We start from the raw sequence: 26,783 nt of genomic DNA on the forward strand, positions 1-26,783 counted from the left end.
ACTTCACCAAAGGATTTATCAAAAGTAAGAAATGATAGAGGAGTACTATATCTAAAGGCCACCAGGAAGATTTGCGTTTATAGCAAATGAACTCTTGTAACCTGTGCCACACCAACATTTGTTGAGAGAGCTAATTCAGAAAAGTTCCAGAACAGAACGCTTATGAGCATAGCTAATGGTGAATATAGCTGAAAAGAGAGCCATGGTCCCACTACCTGGAGAAATGGTTCAACTTGTGAGGGTACAAGCATGAAGAACCGAGTGTGAGTCCCAGTCACTGGACAGTACATATCTGTTATGGCAATACTGGATAGGGGAAGACAGGAGGATCTTTGGCACTTGCTGTCCGTCTAGCTATTGGTGAGCTCCAGATGCAGTGTGAGACTCTGTTTCAAAAATTAAGATGGAAAACAACTGAAGAAAGCACTCTAGCCTTCAAATGTACATGTGCACGCACATGTCTGCATACACATACACAGACATATACAGACACACATACATACACAAATGAATCCACACATGTGCACTATTCCCCACAAACATGATCATACTCATAGTCACTCAGACAGACAGACAGACAGACAGACAGACAGACAGACAGACACGCACACACGCGTGCGCGCGCACAACCCCAATGGTACTGAAGATATTAGAGAATAGTATGTACCAGCATGAGCAAAATCACAGCATCCAGAGAACCCCATGGAGAAGACAGGTCAGGAATGAATCAGCACAGAACATGTCTGGAGACCGTCAGAGACAATAGAGAGGAAAGGGACCCTCAGAATTTGATTGTCATGTCATTGAAGTACAGGGTAAATCTACTTGTTAAACTAATGTGAATAACCTAAGAGGCATAGAATCCATAAATAAATGTGAACATTGCATTGTTTCTGGCTTTAGAAACAACAGTTCCTTTCTGTGTCTTGTTAATTATTCTGAGGGTTAAATTAGAATACACCAAATTTTATAAAAATGGAATCTACTCACTCCAACTCTTAGCATGACCAACACCCTCTAACTGGGTAACCAAATCTGCCTTTATTTACTTTTTTCATAAACAACACTGGTCTGGGTGGATGGTCTAATGAACAAGAATCTTTTTCTAACATTATAAGAACAGAAATAGATACTGACACACTTTCTTCATTTTCAAAAATTCATGCTTATGAATTCACAATGTTTGTTTGGAAATTCCATTCCTAAGCTATACTGCATATACTGTTATTTTCTCCTTAGATTTAGGTATTGAGCACTTATTTTAGCGTGTTTTTCTTCTGTGTTACTAAATGATGACAAAAAAAAAAAAAAAAACAAAAAAACAAAACAAAACAAAAAAAAAAAAACAAAAAAAAAAGTAGGGCCTGGACTCTAGAATTGTGTTGTAGGGTGGTTACTTCTAGGTTACTGGCCCTCTGGAGGCTGTCTAAAGACCACCCTCAGCATTAGGGCCAGAGAAGTCTAGTGTTGTCTATGAAAAGAAACAGCTTCTCGCTGTTATCTCCTGTTGTGTACAATCGTTGTGGATGCTGGAGATTTTCTTAACTGAGGTTGGTACCGGGGAGCCCTAGCTTACCGGAACCCCCGAGTGAACCATGTGGAGCCGGAATCAGTGCAAAAAGCAAGAGGAAATTATTGTTCCAGTGCACTGGGGTCGTACCAGACCGGAAGGAGAGGCAGCTACCCCCAGCACCAGTTTGGTGGGTTTTTATATGGTTTCCAGGAGCAGAACAGAGCATCAGCAACAGTGCACCCTTTTAATCTGATTGGTCTTTAGGGAATGAGGTGACAAGGACTTCCCTTGTCTGAAGGTGAGCAAGTCAGTCCTGAGGAATGTGTCCCCACCCACAGGTCTGTTCCTGCCTTGTGGTCTGAGACATGCTAATTAGCCTCTCCCTTCCAGAGAGTGTTTCATGACCTTCCCAAAGTTCCTATGCTGACCTTTTCACCACCTATTCTTTTATCTAAAGGAGAAAAAACATGTTATGTGGATCTTAGTCCACAGGGCAAAAGAGAATCAGTTGGTGTCTAAGTGTGTATACTTCCCTTGAGGAAAGACCATGTTAAAAATCAGAGATGGATAGTATCTGGCTTTCTTGCTTAACTATGGCAGTGGAGAATTAGTACATGACAGGCACATAATGTAATACAGAGTCCTTTTGGATTCAGAAACGGGACTTATTTAGTTTACAAAATATTTTAACTTTAAGAAGCCCTTTATTAAGATTTAACATTGATTTCTCTATTTAGCTAAAGTGGTGGGAAGGAAACAACTGCTCTTTTAAATGTTAAAAAAAAAAAAAAAAGCCACGTCTTTGCTATTTATGTGATCTGTATTTTATGTAAAATGAGAGTGCTCCCCAGTCAGGGTCATGAGCTGGCAGATACTTCACTCCTGTTCTTAGGATTTTAGAAATATAAGATTCAAATGCAGCCCCTCTTACACTGAACATGCATGTTTGTTACAGAACAAGCTTTATTTGTCCTTCTTTCCTTTCTTTTTTCCTTCAATCCTTCCTTTTACTAAGTTTTGAACACAGGGTCTCTCTATATATATCCTAGATCTTCCAAGTCCAGGGATTAGAGGACTGTAATGATGCTTGGCTATAAGTAACAAACTTGAGAAGTAAAAATAAATAAAAACAGATGCTTTAAAGTATATGGTGAAACCTCAGTGGTGTTTTTTTAAAAAAGAATCAAAGTGAGTTCCAGGACAGCCAGGGCTATACAGAAAAACCCTGTCTCAAAAAACAAAACAAACAAACAAGCAAAAAGAATCAGAAAGAGCAAGACAATGGAAACTTGTGAAAAGATTCTGATGGTTTTTCAAAGGGGCAAAATATTAAAGATTTTTGGATTCTTCTGGCATTGTTAAGGTATATTAAACGTTGGTTGTGAAAGCACAATGACACTTGGCTGAATATTTTTTTGATTCTTTGTTGAGTATCAGACATGTGGGCAATTGACATCTCATATGAGCTTGGTGATCATATGTGTTAATAGTGACCCTATTGTCATGCTGCTGTTCAACTAAGGAGACTGAATCTCAAGAGGATTAAGCCATGTGCTGAAGGATACACAATTCTTCCAAAGAGGGATTTTATATGACTCCAAGGTCATTTCTTCAAACTATTTGAGACTACTACAGTGGGCTTGGCCTAATATTGCTTGTATTCTGTTAATTTGGGTCTGCAAAATTGTTTGCAGGAGAGAGTTCCCGCATAAGACACTGTGGGACCCTTCCCCCAGTTAATTCTGATTGACAAATAAAGACACCAGCAGCCAATAACTGGGGAGAAGAGATGTGGTGGTGGTATTGGGGTGGGGAGGGGTAGGTTTCCTAGGAAGGAGGCAGGAGATCCGCCATGCTGAGAGAGTGTGGAAGAGAGGAGAGGTGCCATGCCTGAGAAGAGTGCATGGCAGAGAGGTATGGCTGCCATTGAAGGACCCAAGAGAGCATGGCCCAGTTGGGCAGACCTCTGGGTCCAGAGCCAAGATAGAACATAGAATTAGTAATAACTTAGAATTAACCTCATGGAGTTTAGGCAGTAGCTGGGCTATTGAGCTGTGAAAGGCATGCCAAAATATAAAGTCTGTGTATGTCTTTCATTCAGGAATGTAAACCATTGAGGCAGGTAGTGAATATAAAGCCAATATTTATTAATTAATACTACTACCACTACTGTTACACAGAGCTGTAAAAAGCTGACTGTTTAAGTTGTCTTAAAACCTAGGCAGTTTCAGGGCAGGAGAGATAGCTCAGCAGTTAAGAGCACTGACTGCTCTTCTGAAGATTCTGAGTTCAAATCCCAGCAACTACATGGTGGCTCACAACCATCCATAATGAAATCAGACACCCTCTTGTGGTGCATCTGAAGACAGCTACAGTGTACTTAGATATAATAATAAATAAATCTTAAACAAACAAACAAAAACTTGGGCAGTTTCAATAGTAAATCAAAATCTATCTGGTTAGTGATAGGACTTTTTTTTTTTTTTTTAATTAGAAACATTTAAGCCATAAAGTATATTTGATGACAAGGAAACGCCTATCTAATTTCTAAGTAGTCTTATGGAAAGTATTAATTGTATTAAATTGTTTTTACCTAAAAAAAAAAAAACAAAAAAAACCAGACCTTTATTTTCTCAAAGTATTTAAAATGTACTTTTGTAGTTTGGCTTACATGTACAGTTTAGTCAATGTTACAAATAATTATTAATTTAACTTTTGTTAATATATAAATATTAACATGTATAAAATCATTATGCTGTAGCCATTGTATCTAGTACCTTCTTTAAAAGATGAACCAAGAGAAATCTCAGGGCCTGGGGACTTCACTGGACTGAGAGCCCATGTTTATGTGGTTCAGATAAAAGACTTAATGACATCATGGGCATGAGTCACTGCTCTGTTTCTGCACATTCTTGTGCTCCATTTACATAAATAAATGTGTAAATTGTGTCTCCTTGATTTTGTTCTTAAAATAAACTTCCTTTTAAAAAAGGAAATACATATTGCTCTAGAATTAGGAGGACATTAGCTTATTAGAACATTTTAAAAGTAAAGAAGCCAGAAAACTCAGGGAGTCAGATACTAAAAAGAGTAAACACAGAAGCTTATAAAACTCATAAAGAGAGAGGACATGGAGCTGCTACTCAAAATATTCATTCTTACAAAGAAATAGGGCATAAAACATTGTTCCACTAGTGAGGAAGTTAATGGATGTTTTTAATATGCATGATAATCAACCTGTGACAAACACTAAGAAGGAAAAAGAATGGTATAAGTATAAAAAAGAAAAAATATATTATTTTTCTGGAACTATTCTTGGTTATACTAACTAAAACAAGACTTGAAAAGAAGAAAATAAGCTCTTTGAATGAAAGATCTGAGTCAAAGAGTGGGGATGTTGGTGTATAGAAGCAGAATATTCTGCTTATGATGAGTAAAAGCAGTGACATCACATTTAAAATTACAACAATAATGTTTTCTTCCCCCATTTCCTCAGTGTTCCCTGAGGGTGACACAAATGTCTTGTTTATGTCTGCGTCCTCAGCAATCTTTCATTCTCAACATTTGGTAGAGCCGTGGATCTTTGCATTTATCTACATTCACTACAAGGAGAGACTTCTTTATCTGAGGCTAACAGGGACATTCGTCTCTGTATAGAAACACAGATATGAAGGGGTGGTTTGATTCAGTTCAGATAGGCTATCATCTTAGTTATGAGAATGGGAGATAAAAACTAGTTGTCTAGGGCAGGGGCCCCAAAATAGCAGTTTTCCAAAATTCCTTCCTAGAGGCCAAAGATGTCAAAATTAGTCCTGTATTTTGTGGTGGTTGTTGCTTGTTTGCTTGCTTCTTGGTTTCAGTGAAAATATAGTTACAGTATTATCTCTTCCTCTCCTCCCTCTTATTCCTTATTCCCATGTCTACCATACTTCTCAAGTTCATGGCTTCTTCTTCTTTAAATCCTTCTTGTTACCTACAAACAAATAAATATTTAAATGTAATTTGCTAAGTTCATTCAGTGTTGTATGCATACATACATTGCCAGGGCTTGCTGTATGGTACTGCATAACCAAACATGAGGCTTGTCCTGGGAGAGATTATTTCTCCCTCTCTCAGTAGTTGTTAAGTAATTGCAGCTCTTCCTCTCAAGGTGGACTTCATGAAATGTCATTCGTGTGTTAGCATGACAATTCTTAGAATTTCTCAGATCTTGTTTAGGTAGCTGTGGTATTGAGGTTTCATGGTTGTACTTCCCTGGCATATCTAAAAGACATAATCTTGTAGCAGACTTCCTAGTCCTCTGGATTTTACAATTTTTCTGTCTCCTCTTCTGTGATTTTCCACTTAGTCTTAGGTGTATTCATTGTGCTGTAGATATATCAATTGAAGCTGGGCATCACGTGGTCATTTGCTTTGAATTTTGAGTAGTTGTGGCTCTCTCTAATTGTCTCCTGCAAAAAGAAGCATTTTCTTGTTGTTGAGGAGTGAGAGCTACACTTATCTCTGATTATAAGGATACATATTTAAAATGTAGTTAGAGATTGCATTAGTTTTGGAAGGTGGCCACATTAGGTTCTCCTCTAGAATCCATGTTTTACCCTGACTAGTGTTGTAAGACTCTGGTGATCCTTAGCTTACCAGGACTCCCTGAGTGAATGACACAGAGTTGGGAATTGATGTAAAAAGCAAGAGGAATTTATTGTTCTAACATGTTGGGGTTGCCCTGCACATGGAGAGAGAATGACCATGCACAACCCATCCAGCAAGCCTTTATACAGTTCTCCAGGCAGCAGCCATTAGGCTCAATGTGATTGGCAGAACAGTGTGACTTTTAAACTAATTGGTCTCTAGCGAATGAAGTGAATGGTCAATGGTCTCAGAAAGTGTCTACAAGTTCAGTCCTTCCTCCCTGTGGTCGAAGGAATGTAATTAGCCCCTCCCTTCTGGAGAGGAGGGGTGCCTGTGTTCTTTATGACCTTTCACTTCCAGGAGGGGAGGGGTCCAGTGGAATTTTCTAAAGTTCCTGAGCTGACCTTTTCAGTACTAAAGTATTTGTTAGTCTCTGGTTCCATTTTTGTTGTTGTTGTTTCTAAATGAGCATCTCTGCCAAAAGTCTGTACATGCCTAGGTGACTGGAAGTGAGATGAGGTACTTGGATACCAACCTCACTCTAATTTCTGTCATAATCCTTTAAAAAGATCCCAGATAATATACATGATTTGTGAAACCCATCCTGGTATATAAGAGCTCTGTTCTTACTCTTTCTCTCTTTTGTTAATATTCATAAATCTTTTAATAAACTTTGTTCTAAAACTACTTCTTGTGATCTGTAAATTTCATCCTTCAAATTTATTTATTTGTTTGTTTGTTTTTATTTTAATTATCTTTAATCTTTTTTTTTTTTTTTTACAATCTAGTTGTTATCCCCCTCCCATTCTGCCCTCCAACAGTTCCTTATCCCATTCCCAGTCCCCCAGATGCAAGAGGATGTCCCCACTTCCCACCCCACCTCACCTTACCCCGTCAGAACTCCCCACTCCCTGGGACCTTAAGCCCCTTGAGGGTAAGGTGCATCTTCTCATCCTTCAAATTTATAAGACAATCTGAAAGCTCCTGGCTCAGGGTGGAGTTTTCCTGAATCCTTACCTCCCTAGGAAGAGAAAGTCTCCATCATTCTAAGACACTCAAATATTTCTGTAGGATTAGGTTCCCCTCCAGGGTCTAAGACTTCTTCAGACATGGGGTTTTGACAATGTTTACAGTAGTAGGTATGCCTCACATCCAATTAGGAAATGGTTCGCTGCCTCCATAAAAGTCATGTCAACATTACACCAATGGGCTCATTTTGGCTGTAGCTAATAGAGTTCACAGCTGGTTTAGACCAGCTACACAGTGAACTTTAAAACAAGATTAAGGTAGTCCAAAGTGGTTAGAAAAATATACCTAGGCTGTTCATCATCTTAAATAAAGAGATAGAAAAGAAAGTTACAGCAGGGGACAGGGCTCAAAATAATGAACAGATCCAAAAGAATCTCATGACAGCTTTTACAGACAGAAGTTCTTGGAAAGAAAAGTACATTGTCACTATGTCTTTATCATCTTTAAGGTGAATTCATGCTCCTGAGGGTGTGGTAACATGGCTAGGTCAATGATCTTCCCAACTGTATTAACTCTAAGAGGAGGAAACAATGCAAGGCTCCACAGGGAGGTACATTCTTTTGACTAGGAGATGAAGCTTTTCTGTAGTGGGCCTTCAATTGTATTCTAACACTAATCAAAACACCACTCTCTGCCTTCCTCCAGGCTAGCAGGCACCCTACTGGGAACATTCTATGAGTCTGTGGCTACCTGGGCTTCTGAACTTCCAGGAAAAAAATTCTAACACCTAGAGACTTGGACACTCACTCTGGCAGCCTGTTTGTCTCAGTTGATCCTGGGATTCCTGGAGCTACAGGAAGAGGCAAATAGCTTCTGAGTTTGCAAAGTTCAGACATCAAAGAGCTATGGGACTCTCTGCCCATTCAGTGAATGTATCAAAGATACACCTCCTCTACATTCCCTATTCACTTCCTCCCACCTTCCCCAAATGCCTTAAAGTAGGCCTCTTTGTTTTTCTGGGTGGCCCCAGATATTCTTTCATTCATTTCTGAACAGCCACCATATTCTCTCTGGTGTTAAATAAACCTTGAGTCTTCAAAGAACAGTCACTGACCCAGAGTCCTCTACTGTATCTTAGTATTTTCATAAGATCTGGGGACACAGATGATCTCTGGAGCCTTATCTTGTTCCAGTTAAGGTAACATGTCTACCATAGACTATAGTAATATATTTTACTTGCTAGAAGCATCCATTGATTTATCAGTGGAGCTGATATATACCTGATGGGTGACTGAATAAGAGACTTAGTGTCTTGTGTCTGTCCCCTTAGGGACAGTTCAAGACCTTTGGAAAATTTCACCAGACCCCTCCCTCTCCTCCAGGAAGAGAAAGGTCGCATAACAATTAGGCACTCTGGAAGGGAGAGGCTAATTAACATTCCTCAGACCACAGCGGGGAGGGAGGTGGGGGGGGCTGGGTTACCAACCATCTGCCACCTGCGGGTGGGGAAGGCCCAGAGCATATAGACACATTCCACAGGATGGACCTACTTACAATTGGCCACCTACAGATAAGGCTTGTCAGAGTCTTACACCTCAGCTCCTCATCTTTGAATCAGAGATTACTGAGTTCATCATGCAAACATGTTAATCATTAAAATGCATTATCTAGTGCTAGGGTAGGAGGACACCCAGGGGGCTGCCATCCTCTCATATGAGAAGGTCAGGGATGGGGGGTGGGGACAGTGAGTGGGGTATAAAGTGAACACATTTTTGAAAATTAAAAAGAAAAAAAGAAAGAAAAATGCATTACCTATGACTGTACTACAGTGTGAGCTTAATCCAGTGCTGAATGGTACTAATCCATGTTTATTGACAATATTCTCGTACCTTATCCCTCCTCCCCTTATCCCAAACAATTCAAGCACTGAAAGTCTTTCAGCTCTATCATAAGACAATTCTGAGCTGTGCTTCAAAAATTACTTAACAGTGTTGGTTGCCCTTAGCCCTTCTAGCACAAGGCCAGGATGCTCTGAAATAAGAAAATCTAAGACTGTGTCCATGTCCAATGGAAAATTACCAAGTGTTAGCCATCCCGGATATTCAACTAAAATCTGTGGCCAGCTTGTTCATCTCAACAGCCTGGTCATTCTGGCAGCACTGGGTCTCTTTAGCTTAGGAGAGCAACTTAATTAGTTTCTACCAGGATCATGCCTAGAAGAAAAAATGTCCTCATATCTCTGTCATGCCATAATGTCCTGCTTCCATATCTGACCATTTCACCATGAAAATAGAATGACTAGTTCCTTCAACTAAAATTCAGTTACTAGTTTTCAAGACTTCCTCTGTACTGAGTGACTGGCATCATGGGAACAGAAGTGAGAGAATAACAATATATACGGCTCTGTTCAAAGAAACTTACAAATATGGAAGACATTGCTATAGAAAATTGACAACATTTTATTTCTTTTCAGGACTTTGAAAAACATGGAACGAAATCCTGGACATGAAGAAAATTGGAAATGATTTCAACAACAACAAAAAAATTGCTTGTAAATCTAAGTACAAAACAAACCTTCCTTTCGATGTGAGGATCCATACTAAAACTTGACTCACCATGGATTAGTACCCAGTAGCTCTTCTCAGTCATGGAGTTATATAGCACTGTGGGGCCATCATTAGATCATCATTGTTCTACATGCATCTAGTGATCTCATGCACTTTAGTTACTCACACCATATCGTGTAGGAGCTGAACACAGGCTGCACAAGAGCCTGGCTCACTCTGCCTCTTTACTGGCTGAAGCAGATCCTGCTTGCATGAGGGCCACACTTTTTCTTGGCTCCATGATGCATTCACCCTGAGTCTCTTTCATTATCATTCTATGTTTCCTTTATTTTTAAGTAAATAAAAACATCCAACATGTCCTTTATCTTTGCCTTTGCTTTGATCTTCTGTTCTTGAACATTAAACTAAACATGGGCATGTACTCATGCATTAATTCCACCTAACTCAGCGATGCGGTCTAGTAATGTTCACATTCAGATATAGCAGTGTTACCTTATAAATTTAAACTGTAAATAATTCATAATGGACTGCAGAAGTGACTCAATGGTTACGCGCACTTGCTGTTCCTCCAGGGCATCAGCATGAAATTTTCTACAATTACATAGCACCTCACAGCCAAGTAGGCATCTGAGAAGCCATCTCTGGTCTCTGTAGGTATTGCATACATATGGCGGACAGACAAGTAAACAGGCAAAACATCAATTTACATACAACAAATAAATTAAATAAAAAATAAAAACTTCATTATAAGTTTGCATGCTTGCAATTGTATTTGTGATTTCTGTGAAGTTCAGTTTCCTCTTTCCTTTCCTTTCTTCCCTCTTAACTTATTTCCAGAACTCTGTAATCACTGTATTGTGGGAGAAGGGCACTTTACTTATAATAGATAATATTACAGAGTCTGTGTGGGTAGAGCATGTACAATTAGCTAAATGTAATCTATCAAATGAATTCCACCCCAAATCTTTCATTTCCTGAATCAGTGGATTCTCTATGTGGACTCCGGTCCTTGCCCACTAAAATGTACAAAGCAAATTGTAGGAAAGAGAATTGCAATGCTTTTATCCTATTTATCTTCTCCTGGAGTTAATAACAAGGTATTTAGTAAACAGGATGAGTGGAATGCCTCCAGGTCTGGAACTAATTTCTGCTGTGAGGATGGTGACACTCCATAAGGACATGTTGGGAGGTCCTGCACATAGCTCTGTGTACCAGTAGTCATTCCTCAAGGTCAGACTTCCCTTTCTAGCTGACTTTCCTTCCCATGCCAGGCCGTGCTGCCTCATCTGGATTACTGTATTCTAGCTGCTGAGTCTGAAGTAATTTCAGTTACAGCTCCTGTGTCAGCAACGTCCCATTCTGAGTGACTGAGATCTGACTTTTTCCTTTAGAATCATATTTCCAGCCCTCTATCCCTCCAAGCCTGGGACTTCTTATGAATTACTAACATGCAGACTAAGTTTCTCGGAGACCAGGGCTTGGCTGAGTCATAAAACTTAAACTGTGAAACAATCCTTTTGGGAACAGAGTCCTGCTCTCATGGCAGATGTGTCCCTTGCTCCTTCCTCTGCCCTGTCAGATGCAGGTGCAGAGATGCCCACCCACTCACTCACTTACCTTTGACTAGAGACTGCCTGTGTTCCCTAAGTCACTTTCCTTTCCCTTCTGTGGCACTCTGGGGAACATCGTTTGCTCTGACTCCACTTGTAAGATACATTTGGAGCTCAACTAAGGTCTGTTCGTGCGCTTTGACATTGCACCTGTCACAGAGATGCTGAACTTTTAGAGATGAGGAGGATGAATATAAATCAAAGCAAAACAGGAAGTTAAAAGTCACAATGCATATGCATGACCACACCAGATGAAGCAGTTCTTTCTGTCTGCATTCTTATTTCCAGTACCTTTAATATGTCTGGCATTCATTTGTATGCTTCGCTTGAGTTATCTGGTTTCCATAAAGTAGGGTTTTCTTTTTTTCAAGGAGCCTTTATCTCAATAAAGTGAGACTATTCAAACAAAGCATTGTCCCAGATAATTGGATTTTACAAAATGAGGTCGGAGCAAAATGCTCTTTTAGTTGTTCCTTGTTGAAACATGTCTACGATCTATTTTTTAGCTTAGTAAACAAAATGTAATTAATGGGTTGACTCTTATGTGAGGATTTCTGTTCCTGGTGTGCTTTCCGGCATTGGATCACTAAGCCCAAATGTATTCAATCCCACAGTACTTACTGTGCCCATTGTCCTTAACAATGATTTTACAAAGGTGAAAAGAACACACTATAGTGAGCTCAAGGTGGCTAGTTACATTGCTATTTGTGCTCCCCAAGCAAAAGCATTTTGGGTTTTTTTTTTTTAGAAAATGCTTTTGTTTATTTCCAATGGGTTGTCTACCCCATCAAGCTGGCAGTCAACCAAATCATTGAATTCTCAGAACAGAATTGTTTATACAATTTAAATAGTGCTACAATATTACTACAATTGCTATGTATAGCTAAGTAGACACCTCCCCTATATTCTTTATACATCTTGATATTTTCAAACTTGCTTTAGTTTACTGCTATGCTCAACCTTATTCTCTTAGTGTAAATAAAACCACATAAGTGAGATACTTGTTTTCAAGCTATAATATAATCTTTAACCTGTGTGATCTAATTTAAAATTAAATAAATATCTCCTTTACCTTTTTATACAAACTGCAAGAATCTACAGCAAAACCGTTGCAGTGGTCCCATTTGGTTCTCTCTTCTTAGATGCCTTGTACATTCAAACCTAAGAATTTGAAATTTATTTGTAACAAATACAAACAAAGTAACAGTGGTATGGTGTTGCTGCAAAGACCAGTTTCAGCTCTTGTCAGGCACTTTGATACAGTACCTTGGGATAAACTGTACCAGACATCTGACTTGTAGAAGATGAGATAATAAATACTGTTTTAAACTAGTTAGTTTGGTAGAAAATTTTTATGCATCAAAGTATAATTAGTACAACTGATAAGGAGTTAGGAATAATACAAAATGATATTGATAGGAGTGTTTTGATATTAATTATCCTAACAATATTATTAAAATATGAAATTATACAGTGTTTTAATGTTAAATATAATCATACTATACTAATGGTTTAATATGAAAACTACATTAAAAAATGTTCATGCCAGGCAGTGGTGGCATATGCCTTTAATCCCAGCACTTAGTAGGCAGAGGCAGGTGAATTTCTGAGTTCGAGGCCAGCCTGGTCTACAGAGTGAGTTCCAGGACAGCCAGGGCTACACAGAGAAACCCTGTCTCCAAAAAAACAAAAGTAAGTAAATAAATAAAAAATCCTGACTAGTTTATGTGCAAAGTGGTGTTACTGGGTTTTGACCTTAACTTGTGAGTTGCTTCAATTAACTGCATTTCCCTGATGAAGAAACCATAGCATGGAGATGCACACGAGCAACCTCTAGTAAAAGCCTGCATTCCTAATGACTGTAATGTAAGAGGAGACAGTCTCCATTTGCCAGGATCACTTGGTTTTTGTGAGCTTTGGAGACTTTTTTTCTAATCTCATTTTTTTTTTTTTCCTAAACCAAGCAGGGCTGTGATTTGAACTGTCTCTAGCTCTGGTCTCCAGATATTATAGTCTCACTGTAAGATGCCTGAAGATATATATCAGTAGCTACATAGCAGGCACACAGTGGATGTCTCTTAAGTGCATGGTTCAATGTGTGCTTGCATGTTGATCTCTGCCACCGACAAAATCTTTTCTGTTGCCCTTACAGCTGGTCAGATGGACAGTGTGTGGGGGTTGGTGATGTATTTCACTGGCAAGTGCTAGGGCCAGGCGTGCATCAAGCTCAGGAAGATTTATGCATCTTCGCCATCTTCTTCAGAAGATTGCCTCACATAGTCTAAGTCTAGGTTTTGCTTATGACAGAAAGATATATGGAGGTAATTTGTCATCTCATGTTTTTTTCCATCGTCATTATGGGTAAGAATAAAGCCTGCAATTTCAGATCCTTTGAACTGAGATGGAATGAAAATATCTTTTCATCTAAGTGTAGCTCTTCCTGCTATAACTGTTGGGAGTATAAATCAGAATATTCTGTATGAAGAGAAAATTTAGAATGCAGAACAAAATTATTCATGTGCAGACTCTTTGATTCAACATTTTCACTTTAATTTATTTAATATAAAAGGTTATTATTTTATAAGCAAATATTTATGCTTTGTTACGTTTTATTTATTTTCTGTGTGTGCATGTACAGGTGCATGTATGTGTGTGTGCTTTTGTGTCCTTGTGTGTGTGTGTGTGTGTGTGTGTGTGTGTGTGTGAGAGAGAGAGAGAGAGAGAGAGAGAGAGAGAGAGAGAGAGAGAGAGAGAGAGAGAGAGAGAGAGAAAGAGAGCGGTGTGCTTATCTGTACAGGTACATGTATAGTGTGTGTATAGAGGCCACAGGAAAATTTTCAGGAGTCAGTTCTCTTTTCCTGCCATGTGAGTGCTAGGTCTCAAATTCAGGTCATCAGACTTGGCAGTATGTATCTTCACCAGCTGAGGCATCTTATTGACCCAAGAATAAAGGGTTAGAAGCAATTTAATTGCCTATCTGTAAATAGTTGTTTAAACAAATTATGATCTATCTTTCCTTATAGAAATATTACCTAGCTAAAACAACACAGGGTGACCAAAGAGGAAATCTTATCATACTGCTTATTTGGAATGATCTTAAAGATATTTTAAATATAAGAAGTAAAGAAGAGTAGAAAAGTTTGGAGTATAAACTCGGTGCCATTCAATCTATGCGGTATTTGTAGCATGTTTTTGAAATATCTAGACACATTTTTGATAGTTTTCTGACCCGTCCAGCAGGTCCAGTTATTCGAGGACCTCGAGGGGACCTCCTCCTAATAACCAAATGGGGCGTAGAGAGGGACGAGGGTCTTGTACGAGTAACGACATGGAAACCGTTCTGAAGTTGTATCAAGACCCCAAAATGTATTAGCCAGGCCCAAGGTTTAAATACACAAGCAAAAGGGGAAGTGCCTTTTAGCAGGAGGAATGGGGCAGAGGAAATGCACCTCAGCAGGAGGGATGGGGCAGCAGAAAGAGAGGAAGTACTTCTCAACAGGAGGGATGGGGCAGTGGAAATTTTTCTTTTGGCGACTACAAGGGGAAGCAGGAACTTGGTGGTATCAGGGTACATCTTGAGGTCAGGACATCCGGCGCTGACTTTCTTGGAGCGGTGCGTCAGGTGGCCCCCTTTTGACCCTCTTTTCTTCTGGGGGGGGGGGAGGCCCAATTCAGAGATCAGGACAATAGCGTTGCCTTAATGGCTCCCAACAGTTTTCTGTCTTGAAAAGATGAAACTTAACTCTCTTATCTTTGATGTAGCAATATGTACAGTTAACTACTTGTGTAAAATGTAAAATATGACGAGACTGAGATTTTGGGTATCTCTAAGGAGGAGAATGTGGTTGCTTTGAACAGGGTGAGGTATGTTGTATGTTTCCAGTTCATCTGTCCTCTATGCCTGCTGGATTTTGAACCACGTTAGAGGTATTTGAAATGTAAATTCAAAGCCCATGAAGCCTTTGCTTGTCTTAAAGTTTTAGACTTCCTTGGTGATGGATATGGTGACATTTCTTAATAATAGGGGGTGTTAGAAGTCAATGCCATAGTAGAGTTAGTGGTACATAGTAGCTTTCAGGCTTTGCAGTTGACCAGGACCTATATGCCCTCATAGTATGAACTGCTAGTTGATGTTTCCTTATGTTAGCTAAAGTGAGGAGGCTAGGTTTAGGCAAGCCAAATCAAGTTTTATAATTCTCTGTGACTTGCTCTTTTCTCTTCCAGGACAATGTGGGTGCCCTTGTGCAAGCTCCGTTGCTCACCAGCTCAATGCACTTTCCATTGTATAGTTGTCTTAGGGTGAGCAACAAATTTTTTTTTTCTGCAATAGCCTTATGAACTGAACAACTTCTGAGTGTTGAAACCACTTTAAAATACAGAGCAGGGTGGGGGCACGGGAAGGAGAGACAGTTAAAATTTATTCATGCTTAGTCATTAGAACAAGTCAACACAGTGACCTTGGGTCACATTCAAACACATAATTCCTATGAGACAGATTTAATGATCTTTGACTGGGTTTTAAGCACACCGAGACTCAACTTTCCACCCATTCATGTGTGCATGTGTGTGTGTGTGTGTTTCACACACTGTGACTTACAGTCTAAATAGGATACTTTGCTGACCAAAAACTGACTTTTACCAGATAAATAAAACTTCCTTAGGAATTTCTTGTTAGCTCATGTAAAAAAAAAATCATACATTTCTAAATCAGTGTCACCTATAATACATAACAGTTCCTGAGGCCAGAATTTGCTAACATACCTAGAGTAAGACCAGACATGTATAAAAATTTAGAAAGCCATTTGGAATTATAGAATAAAGAAATGCTTCTAAATTTGAATCATAAAAGAAGAAAACAGTAGCAGGCACAGAATTTTGCCTCATAATCTGATGTTGATTAAAATGGTTGGAATGTAAACTTTATAAATGCACAATGTTCTTTTCCATTTTTCTACTGGCAGATGAAGTACCCAAGAGTTCCAACTGTTCCTCTCCACACTCCCCTCAGAAGTAGCATGACTTTACTTGCCTTTTGCCTTTCTAGCACAACTTTCCCAATCCAGGAGACACTTGTCCAAGCCCAGAACATGAATGATTATTCTAATAAGTTCCAGGAAGACTTTAATTCTGCAAGACAAGACGTGGGAAGTCAATTCACCAAGAGTTTTGAATCTCACACCACAGTAATCTTCTCCTCACTCTTTCTACCAATTTAAAGTGTTACTCAATTCTCATCAGGCATCCCTCATTTCCCAATCCTCACAGACCCAATGAGTCAAACTCCAAAATCTCAATACATGCCAACTTTCCCTTTTTTATTGGAGACACTATTGCACCTTTGTCAAAGTGATATCCTTTACCAATGCACTCAGAAAATTTAACCTGATTTTATCAAAAGGTTATGGTATATCTATAATAGCATCAGACACTCAAAAGTATGTATTTAAAGAATGAGTATAAGGTATGAAGCCATATGTGATAAGACTTTCAAAGTTCTACTAACCCCAAGTATGATCAAGTCTGGGAACACTAACATGTTATTCTATAAGCATTAACATGCTTCTGAAACTGCTTACCCAATATCTGCATATTCACAATATATTCATGATTTTACATTACTGTTTTTTGTTTGTTTGTTTTTTCTAGACAGTTTTCTGTATAGCCCTGGCTGTCCTGGAACTCACTCTGTAGAACAGATTGTCTTCGAACTCAGAAATCCGCTTGCCTCTGCATCTCAAGTGCTGGGATTAAAGGCATACACCACTTATTTCTTTTTTAAAGATCTATCTATCTATCTATCTATCTATCTATCTATCTATCTATCTATCATCTATCTATCTATCTATCTATCTATCTATCTATCTATCTATCTATCCATTTATTTATTTAATGTATATGAGTACACTGTTGCTGTCTTCAGACACACTAGAAGATGGCTTCAGATCCCATTACAGATGGCTGTGAACCACCATGTGGTTGCTGAGAATTTAACTCAGGACCTCTGGAAGAGCAGCTAGTGCTCTTAACCTAACTGCTGAGCCATCTCTCAGTCCTTAAGTTACCTTTTATGGCTTGAACAAATGAATACAAGTCAGTGATCCAGAAAAGAACAGCGATATTTACTGACTCCTTCTCTAAAAATAACAAAGAGTTTGCTTCAGATTTTCACAGAAAATAGGTGAGTTTTCTTTTACCAACTCTTTTCTAGGAAAAAGATGTTTTCCTGGGGAATTTTCTAAACTCAAATAACAGCTTTTCTGTTTTGTCTTTTAAGGCACCCACAGCACAGAGGAAGCTGTGTTATCTGATTTACACAGTCTGGCTTCCAATGGTGATGAAACCCAAGAATACCCACAGCTAGCCAGAAAAACTCCAAACAGAATGCATTATTTATCGGAGGGTAAATAAATACAGCTAAAAGGACTTTGTAATAAAGAATTTAAGTTTGGAAAAGTTCCAGTGTCCACTAGAAGTACCTGGAATATCAATACGCCAGACTCCTCCCCAAAGAGGTTACTGGGGCTGAATTATACTTTTCTTATTAACCCATCAGGGTAAAATACTCAGACACAACTGGTTTTTTTTTTTTTTTTTTTTTTTTTTTGGGTCTGGTTGTTTGGGAAGAATTTGGTTGATTTTAGGGTTTCCTTGGAGAATGCACAAAGATGCAATTGTTTAAATCAAATGTAATGTAAACTTCTGGGTTTTTTCAAGTCATTCAAAATTGAAATCCAAAGTGATACACGTGAGTCATCTTATTTATTCTCTTCTCACAGGAACGAATGTTCTAGTAGTCATAAGAGTGCTGCAGGGTTTGAGATATGGGGATAGAGGACACTTGGAGATGAGCGTTGTTTACAAAGCTCCTGAATATTATATTCATGGGCAGGTTGGGTAGCATCTATTGTTACTCCATGACATGCTGCTAGTGAGACACACTGGTGGGTGCTCTGATTGAGCCTTTTTGAGCCTTTTCCCAAGAGCTAGGCATGTTCCCAAGAAACAGCACTATGAGGAAGATCCTGGACACTGTTGCTGCTACCCAACCTCAGGGAATTCCGAATCTCCAAAGAGGACTGATGACCGTTCTTGAACTAAGGAAAATTTCAGAATGAAGCCATCTTGCCTGTGTATCCAGAGAATATGGTTTTGACAAGAAATCTCTGACATGGGTTCTGAACTCAGCATACATTTTGACTACAGTCTTATCCTTGTTGCTAGACTGTTTCTCTAAATTGTAACAGTCAAATGTTCTCTTTTTCTAATTCTATGTCACTTGTGTCTTTGAAATAATAATAATGATAATAATAACTATAATCTCTCCTGTCAAGATTTTCTTGTTTCTGGACAACTCTTTTATTTACTCTTTTATTCAAAGAAAACTATTTCCTACTTCTATTTGCCATTCAATAGTACAAATGGTCAGCATGTTTTAAATCTGGTCATTTTATATCTGGATAGTGACAAAGCCCAAGAGCTATTTGCAAGTACAGTTCATAGCTTATTAATCCAGGCAACCCGATGAAGATTTCTCGGAGGTTGGTGAAGCAACCTAATCTGAACTTCAGATTTAATGGCCACTTTAGTCTCTGAGAAACTTTGCACAAAACATGGAAGATTGGATTCATGTACTTAAAACATTTTCCATGAATTATTGCTGCATCTATAACCTAGAAGAAAACCACAGATGCAAAAGCATTTGGCAAATTTCTCAGCTGCAAACAAAATAAGCCCACGTATCACAGCCACACAAAACAAAACATTAGTGAAGTATTTGCTTTTTTCTGAGTGGGCTGCTCTGTGGGAAGGATTAAGCAACCTCAATATATCCTATGGTATTTTCCCAACTGCTATTATCTAAATGTCTTTGAAATTTACAGGGGCTAGATAGGCAAAGATTAAAATCCCAGGTAGGCAGAGACTTAAATCATAAAGTGATTTCTACAGTCCTGTTAAGAAAAATATTCACCAAAATAAATTGTCCTGCTCTATCAACAGAGCAAAAGGCCACGCCACCTTGAAAAGTTGAATTCAAACAGAATTGACCAATTAGCTTCTAGCATGTATACTTTAGCATCCAGAGAGTAGTCAGAATGGAGAGTCATTTTCTGCCTGAAGGTAGCTTTAACTGGTTTGGGGTTACAGCAAACGTAACATATTTCAAAATGAGAGATTAAAAAAGGCAGAAATATATCACTGTGGAAATTATGGATACTGTGCCCATATTTCTTTTTCTTGGAAAGAAATAAAGGATAGAGAAAAGAGAAAGGAGAGAGGGGAGATGACTAGATGTCCATGGATAATATGAGAGTTCTCGGCACTGGGAGGAATGCAGATGCGAGGCTGGATAATCATACAAAGGGTGCTTTGAAAGATGCCAGATAATGTTCTTAGGGTGTTAAATTAATTTACAACTGGAAAGCTGTGAATGTGTTAGATAGGCCTTACAAGATATAGATAAGAAGATTACTTTGTTGGAAGATGCATATAGAATTACAATTTGATGACCAGGTTTCATAAGGATCAAATTTTCCTTTTTTTTCAGTTGCATGATATTTCAGAGAGGTTGAAAAATAGGAAGAGAATTTTGAGAAGCTCTGTGAACTTTTCCTTACTTCTCCTATTTATTACCTCCTCCTCCTTTTTTTTTTATTGAGGTAGTTTTGCTATGTAACCGAGGCTAGCCTCAAATTTGTGACTCTCCCACTCTCCTGTGAGCATTATGACTGCAGCCATATGCTGTCTATTGTGCGTTGTTTCTGGAATCTTCACGTTTAAAACTTCACCTTCTAAGAAAAATCTTGAGTAGAAATATTCCATTTGGCATTTTCACTATGTCATTGCAAGGTTTTGACCTTAAGCCAAGACATGTAACATTCTTGGTTCCTTTTTCAGTCCCCAAGGCATTGTGCCTCCATCTCTGGTCACATGGCACTTATCTAGTAGGAGGATGCATGTTTCACTGGAGTAGACCAGACTCGTATCATCCAATGGCTAAATGAATCCAGCAGAACTTTATGCTCCTGTAGAGCTCTAGCTTCTGTCTCAAAGAGCATACTGTACATTTTAGGCTAAGCATAGGGTTGTGTGTTCTACTGATGAGCTTCTGTTTTAGGAGGCCTCAGGCATTTTGGATTGAAGACCCTGTTTTCTCAAAAACAGAATGAAAAACTCAACAGATCTTTCATTCAGTTAGATTATAGCTGTCAGTCTATCCTATTGAAATTCAATATGTCAAAAGATTAAACATGTTTATTAATTTAAAAAAATAAATGGACATATATCACTTTTTATTAAAAACAGTTTTCAGGAAAATGCAAACTAATAATCTAGTAAGAATGCTAAGGGAATTGACTCATTTTTCTTTTGCGTCTGGTCTAACAGATATCATAGTTCAGGATCTGACGCTGCCTTGTTCCTGGCACTACTACTAGCAGCCTGAAACAAACCTGACTATAAACTTAGCAAATAAAAAGAATGAAAAAAGAGATAAGCTTTTTAGTACCATCTCAAGACCCATTTGCCTATATCCAGTGTTTGAAGGAGTTTAATACCTTGCTTTGTAGCAGTTGTTCTATGTAGTGGAATATTCAGCACAAATTTTAAAGTTTAACTTTTAATTATACAACATTGTATAGTTACACTCATTTTGAAAAAAACAAAAACCTCTGAAGATTCTTTAATGACTTACTCACTTAGATTACTTCAGCACTTAGAATATTTATATAATAATATAGCAATAATGAATTAATAATCAAGTTAAAGACATCTTTATATCAGCTTTAATAATGTTATCTCATTTAATCCTTAGTGTAAGATGCACTTGTGTCAGTGGCATTAATGTAAGAGTCAGCATGCAGACTTAGACAGCCTAGGACCCTTGTCCAAACTTGAGTGGACCCAGGGCCTAGCTTTCTAGCTTAGGATCCAACTCTAGATCATAGGATATTCCTAATACATATCTTGGTTATCTCTTCAGACGAAGCCACTTAGCAGTGAAATAAGGGTCTTGTATAATACCTAAGAAACTCATGACCATATATTTTCTGCACTGCTGAGTTGGGCATATGAGGCTGCATAGTGGTTTCTGTCAGGACCGACTCTGTGTTATGTGACACCATCTGGTTGCTGCGAATTGAACTCAGGACCTCTGGAAGAACAACCAGTACTCTCAACCGCTGAGCCATCTCTCCAGTCCCAGAACAATATTCTTAATTTTCCTTGACTACTAGTTTTTTTTTTTTTTTAAATCAACAATTCCAAAGGATATATTTGAAGCGAATTTTCTTAATCCTGGAAATAAAGTTCCTCAAAATATTTAAGTTATTCTAAGAATATATGGACTATGGGATTTTATCCACCATTCTGAATTCTGAGTCTCAGAAGTAAATATTGTACAAGTGAAAATGTGATGCCACTATAGCCCTAAAGAAAGAATGAATCAGTGTTGAATTTGTTTCTAAGATGTTCCTTTGAAGTCACAAGTTTTGCTAGTTTTGCAGCAGTTCATTTAATGATGCAGTCATTCACTTTTGGTGTTTAAGTTAAGAGTGGACCACATGTTGGTCTTCCTTCTTGATTTTCTTGTGTTTTGCAAATTGTATCTTGGGAAAGAAATGCACTTTTTGTTTGTTTGTTTGTTTGTTTGTTTTGTTTTGTTTTTTATATAGCTGTCGCTTGTGAGGCTATGCCAGAGCCTGGCAAAGACAGAAGTGGATACTCACAGTCATCTATAAGATGGAACACAGGGCCCCCAATGTAGTAGCTAGAGAAAGTACCCAAGGAGCTGAAGGGGTCTGCAATAGGTAGAACAACAATATGAACTAACCAGTACCCCCAGAGCTTGTGTCTCTAGCTGCATATGTAGCAGAAGATGGCCTAGTTGGCCATCATTGGGAAGATAGGCGCCTTGGTCTTGCAAACTTTATATGCCCCAGTACAGGGGAATGCCAGGGCCAAGAACTGGGAGTGGGTAGGTAGGGGAACAGGGCAGGGGTAGGGTATAGGGAACTTTCGGGATATCATTTGAAATGTAAATAAAGAAAATATCTAATAAAAAAATAAAAAAAAAAGAGTGGACCACATGTGCAATGGAGGTCTTCAAGGACTACAATAGAGCTAAAAAATCCTATTGCCTATTGATGCCATAGCCACCATAATAGCACAATGCATTATTCATGAGTTTCTCATGAATCTGATCTGAACTAATATACTGAACTAACAGCCAAGTGAGAGCATAGAGCATACAATTGCTTATAGGTCATAATACTTAATAATGACGATAAATGTTGGTATTACTTGCTTAACAGATTTCTATATCTGCACCATCAATCTTTATTTTAGAGTATATTCATTCTAATTCTAAACATATCTACTGTAAAACAGTTCTGTGACACTAACAGCAATTTCATGTACTTCATGTTTTTATCATATCAAAAGCTACACAGTGATGTATCTATACTGTCTAGCTTTCCATAGATACATTCTATGATATTTACACAATAATGATATTGCCTTCTGTTTTATTTCAGAGCATATCAAGTGATTAAGTGATAAACATATTCAACAATGTTCCATCTATGTAAGGTTTTGACTTTATTTTAAGTGCTTTGAAGAATATGCTCTGTTTGATAAAATGTTATCTATTTTTACCCTCAAGTGCCTGACTTTTCCAATATAATATTGTATGAGCACCATTTTTCAAGTATTGTTTTTAAGTATAATAATCACCTGCTATTGCATTTCTCATCTGCTACTTCTTAGTTGAGAACTGAGTTTCCTATAGAAACTCTTCTATAATATTCAGTCATAAGGCCCAGAGGCAAGTACATTATTTATTTTTCAGTCAAGTTCAATATTGTATCACCATCATCACATAACTCACTGAAGTTTAAGAAGATCAAAATTCTCCACTTTTTGGACTTGGAAAATGCTGGACTGTAGATACTTGCTTACCTTACTAAATGCACCCTGACTTTGAAAGCAAAGGAGTGGAATTACACCCCAACCAAGTGATATCACCACTATGCAGTTGCTTTGCTGTCCACTGTTACCTAAGAGTAACTGTATTCTTAAGATCTCAATTCATGAGTGGCCTCAAATTGATGAATGTTAAGTTCTTTACAAAGGAAGGCTATTGTTCTTTGGGATCTCCAACCTTATTCCCCGCAGAGGCTATCCTTTAACTCTGAATGTTTCCAGATTGTAAGACCTTTAAAGTAAATTGCTATCTTTCAGAGGAAACTGTGTCTTATCACTCACAAGAACAGTAACTTTAGCTATTTAATTCCTCTCCATTTAAAGAGAATGATAGATTAAGGGGGGAATACTGTGAAACAAGCCTGATTTGAAAACATCAAGACATTTGAAGAAAAATATAAATTAAAATGATTAATACTCTGTATATATTAATTAATACTGAAAATTAATTTGGTGGCAATTATTCCTTAACCAGCGTTCTACCAAATATCCACACAGAGACCTTTTAATATTTCAAAGCCTTAGCCCTTAGCTGAACAGAGTCTCAACTAGCTCATCTAAGTTAATTCAGCCACCTAGGCCCAGACAGCCACGTGGGTAGCCTTACCTTCCATGCCTGTGATCACATCCATCTCTTCCCATGTCTCCTGGCAATAGAGCTTTTGTCCTTCTTCTTCCCAGCATTCCTTTTTTCCTCCCAGGAAGTCCCAAATCCAATTTCCTGCCCAGCATATTGGCCATCAGAATTTCACTAAAGCCAAAACATAGAATGCCTTAGGTAGGCGAGGAAGGACAGAGACACAATTGCACAAAGTGTACCCCAACAGAAAATGCAGAAGAATAGGAAAATCAAGAATAGGGTTTTTGTTATTGTTGTTGTTTATTTGTGTGTGTGTGTGTGTGTGTGTGTGTGTGTGTGTGTGTGTGTGTGTTCAGGAGCTCAGTGTTCTAAAATTCTCAGCCTGCCTTAAGTAGCAATATTGATTTTTATTTTATTCAGTGATAGTGATGGGCTACAGGAGCAGGATATAGACAAACATTTGGTAACATCAAACTCTGATGACTCTGGTTTAAACCTCCTAATTTATAACCCAAATTTCCCAACAGTAGTCATGCAAAGTAGAAATCTTATGTGTAATTTTTTTTTCAGTATTATCATAGGAAATGATGGCAAGAACAAAAGGAACAAGGTAGGCAGATGGGTTTGATGTGTGGGAGGCAACTGCATAGAACTCTTGGGTGCAGACAACCCATTTAGAGTCAGCTGAGACAGTGGCAGTGATCTCCAGAGTGCAAAATGCACAGAGAAGCACCAGGTGCTGGTGGAAGGGCTATAAAGCAAGCTGTGAAAATAGCTTAGTCACAGGGAGGGGTGTGCTGTGATTTTCATTCCTAATTAAGCATATTTTCCCTCTTAATAATGTAAGAGCCAAATTCACTGTTATTTCCACAGTTCCGAAGTTCTGAAGAGACCTGGAGTAAATGAAAGTCTTTGAGGCATTTATAATCAAAACAAAGGCACCCTATTAAGAAGATGTTTATTTTCTCTAGTGGGGTTCCACTTCTTTGTCAATATTTGTTATTCCAGTCAGCTGATCATGTGAGTGTAGTATAGTACACTGGAATGAGTATATTTGACTGTTATCAATTAATTGATGTTTCCTAAAGACACACAGAAGCATCTCACATTCCATTTAGGTACTGTACTGATGCCTGTTAGCCTATCCTGCATGTTGTAATTATTTGTTCTCTCTCCAGATTATAAATTCCTTGAAGTTATGCCAACTTTCATTATAAAAACTAATAGTTATTATTGAGTATTAATAATGTAGAATATTCTGTCAGATCAGTTATTGAATTTAAACTTCACAAAGCTTGTAAGATGACATTATAAATATTTTCATTTAAGATTTGTTACACTCATGAGTGTGTGCGTGTGTTTGTGTGTGCCCACACACACATACCAAAATGTCATAGTGCATGTGTAGTGGTCAGAGGACAACTAGGGGGACATTTTGCTGACCTGGGTAAGCAGTTTCATTTTAAAGAATAGTACATTTGTAGTCAGAAAACACAATTTAAATGAAGGTTTAAAGTAAGCTGGACAGCAATAGACATGCAGTGTGTATCCTATCTATCTCAATAGTATTGCTGTTAATAAATACAAGGTTCTATCTTTATGTGTTTACAAGCGAGACTATTATTGAAGGGTCAATGTTTGTTGCATACTAAGAATGTACTACCCCTTTTAATTTTTATTCTCTTTTTAATATTATGAAATAAATACTCGTATTGTTCCTATTTGGTAGATGACAAAACAGGCAGACAGATGTTAAGTGACTGACTCAGTTTTACATAATAACTGCTTAAGTTCTCCTAGCCTTACACTGTGGCATGGTGAGCCGTTGTACCCTAGGCTGTGAGAGTCCAGTCTAGCTGTGTGCATGGTGAATTGCAGTATCCTAGAATGTGAATGTCCAGCTTAGCTCTGTGCATGGTGAGCCACTGTACCGTGGGATGTGAATGTTGAGACTGCATAGGTGTTCATGAGGCTCCTCCCTCCTAACTGAACCTATGCAGTTCACCTATCTTCAGTTATCCCCACTTTATCTCACTCAAATCCAAACAAGAAAAATATCAGCCTCTTTATTTGTAATTATGGCTCAGCTAAGGCTGAGCACTGAAGATGATTTAGCCGAGTTTCCTGGTAAAATAGTAAACCCCTGAGATGCTTACGATTCTCAATTACAAGATTTTTAAAACAGGATATTTATCCTAACAAGACCATCCTCCGCCCCATCTTCCAGAGCTTGGATTCAACAAATGCATCTTACTGCAAGATGTGGTAGCTTGTACTTGTAATTCCAGAACATGAGGAATCCTCTCAGATATGAGGCTGGGCTGGTTAGTGTCAAACCCTCAAAGAAAGAAAAAAGGAATGATTTACTCCTTGATTGATTAAAAAAGAAAAACTCCTCAAGAAAAACTTGAATCTCTCCCTTTCTCTCTCCCTTTCCTTCTTCTCCTCACCCGTATCTCTCTTGTCTACATAGCAGGCTTACAAAAGGTCCAGTGATGGCTATTTTTTGCTTAGCTCTCATGTATCTTTATCATTGCAAACCAAGTGCATCCAGCCTGTCATTCCTCATGGATCTTATTACAAATATCCTGTTATTGTATGATATTGTTTTTCTAAAGGCAGTTTGTTATTTATCTTAGTTGTAATTCATTCATTCACTCATTCATTGACTCTTCATTCATTCATTCATTCCATAACAGGTATGAGCCTCAATCCTCTATTGGAATTGTGCTGAATGCTGGGGAATTGAATGCAGGCAACACACATGGTCTCTTGGTACATTAACTTAACAATTGCTATAACTAGTCTGAGGGACAGTTGAAATGTAAAGCCAAACTAGAAAGAGACTCCGCCACACGTCATCTCAGTCAGAGTATCACAAGAAATTTTGCTGAGGATAGAGGTGGAGAGGAACTCCTACACACTGTTGGTGGGAA

The 26,783-nt window shown here is 38.2% G+C and overlaps 1 long non-coding RNA gene across 2 annotated transcripts in view; it reads left to right on the forward strand.

Annotated features, from left to right (window-relative positions):
• Positions 1-10,442, forward strand: part of A930001A20Rik (RIKEN cDNA A930001A20 gene) — a 31,527-nt gene extending 21,085 nt beyond the window's left edge. For both annotated transcript variants that reach the window (NR_040549.1, NR_040550.1), the window contains one exon: positions 9,585-10,442. This is a non-coding gene — a long non-coding RNA (RIKEN cDNA A930001A20 gene). The remainder of the gene's footprint in view (positions 1-9,584) is intronic.
• Positions 10,443-26,783: the final 16,341 nt, after the last annotated feature.

This window comes from Mus musculus, chromosome 3 (genome assembly GCF_000001635.26).
Source record: "Mus musculus strain C57BL/6J chromosome 3, GRCm38.p6 C57BL/6J".
Taxonomy (NCBI): domain Eukaryota; kingdom Metazoa; phylum Chordata; class Mammalia; order Rodentia; family Muridae; genus Mus; species Mus musculus.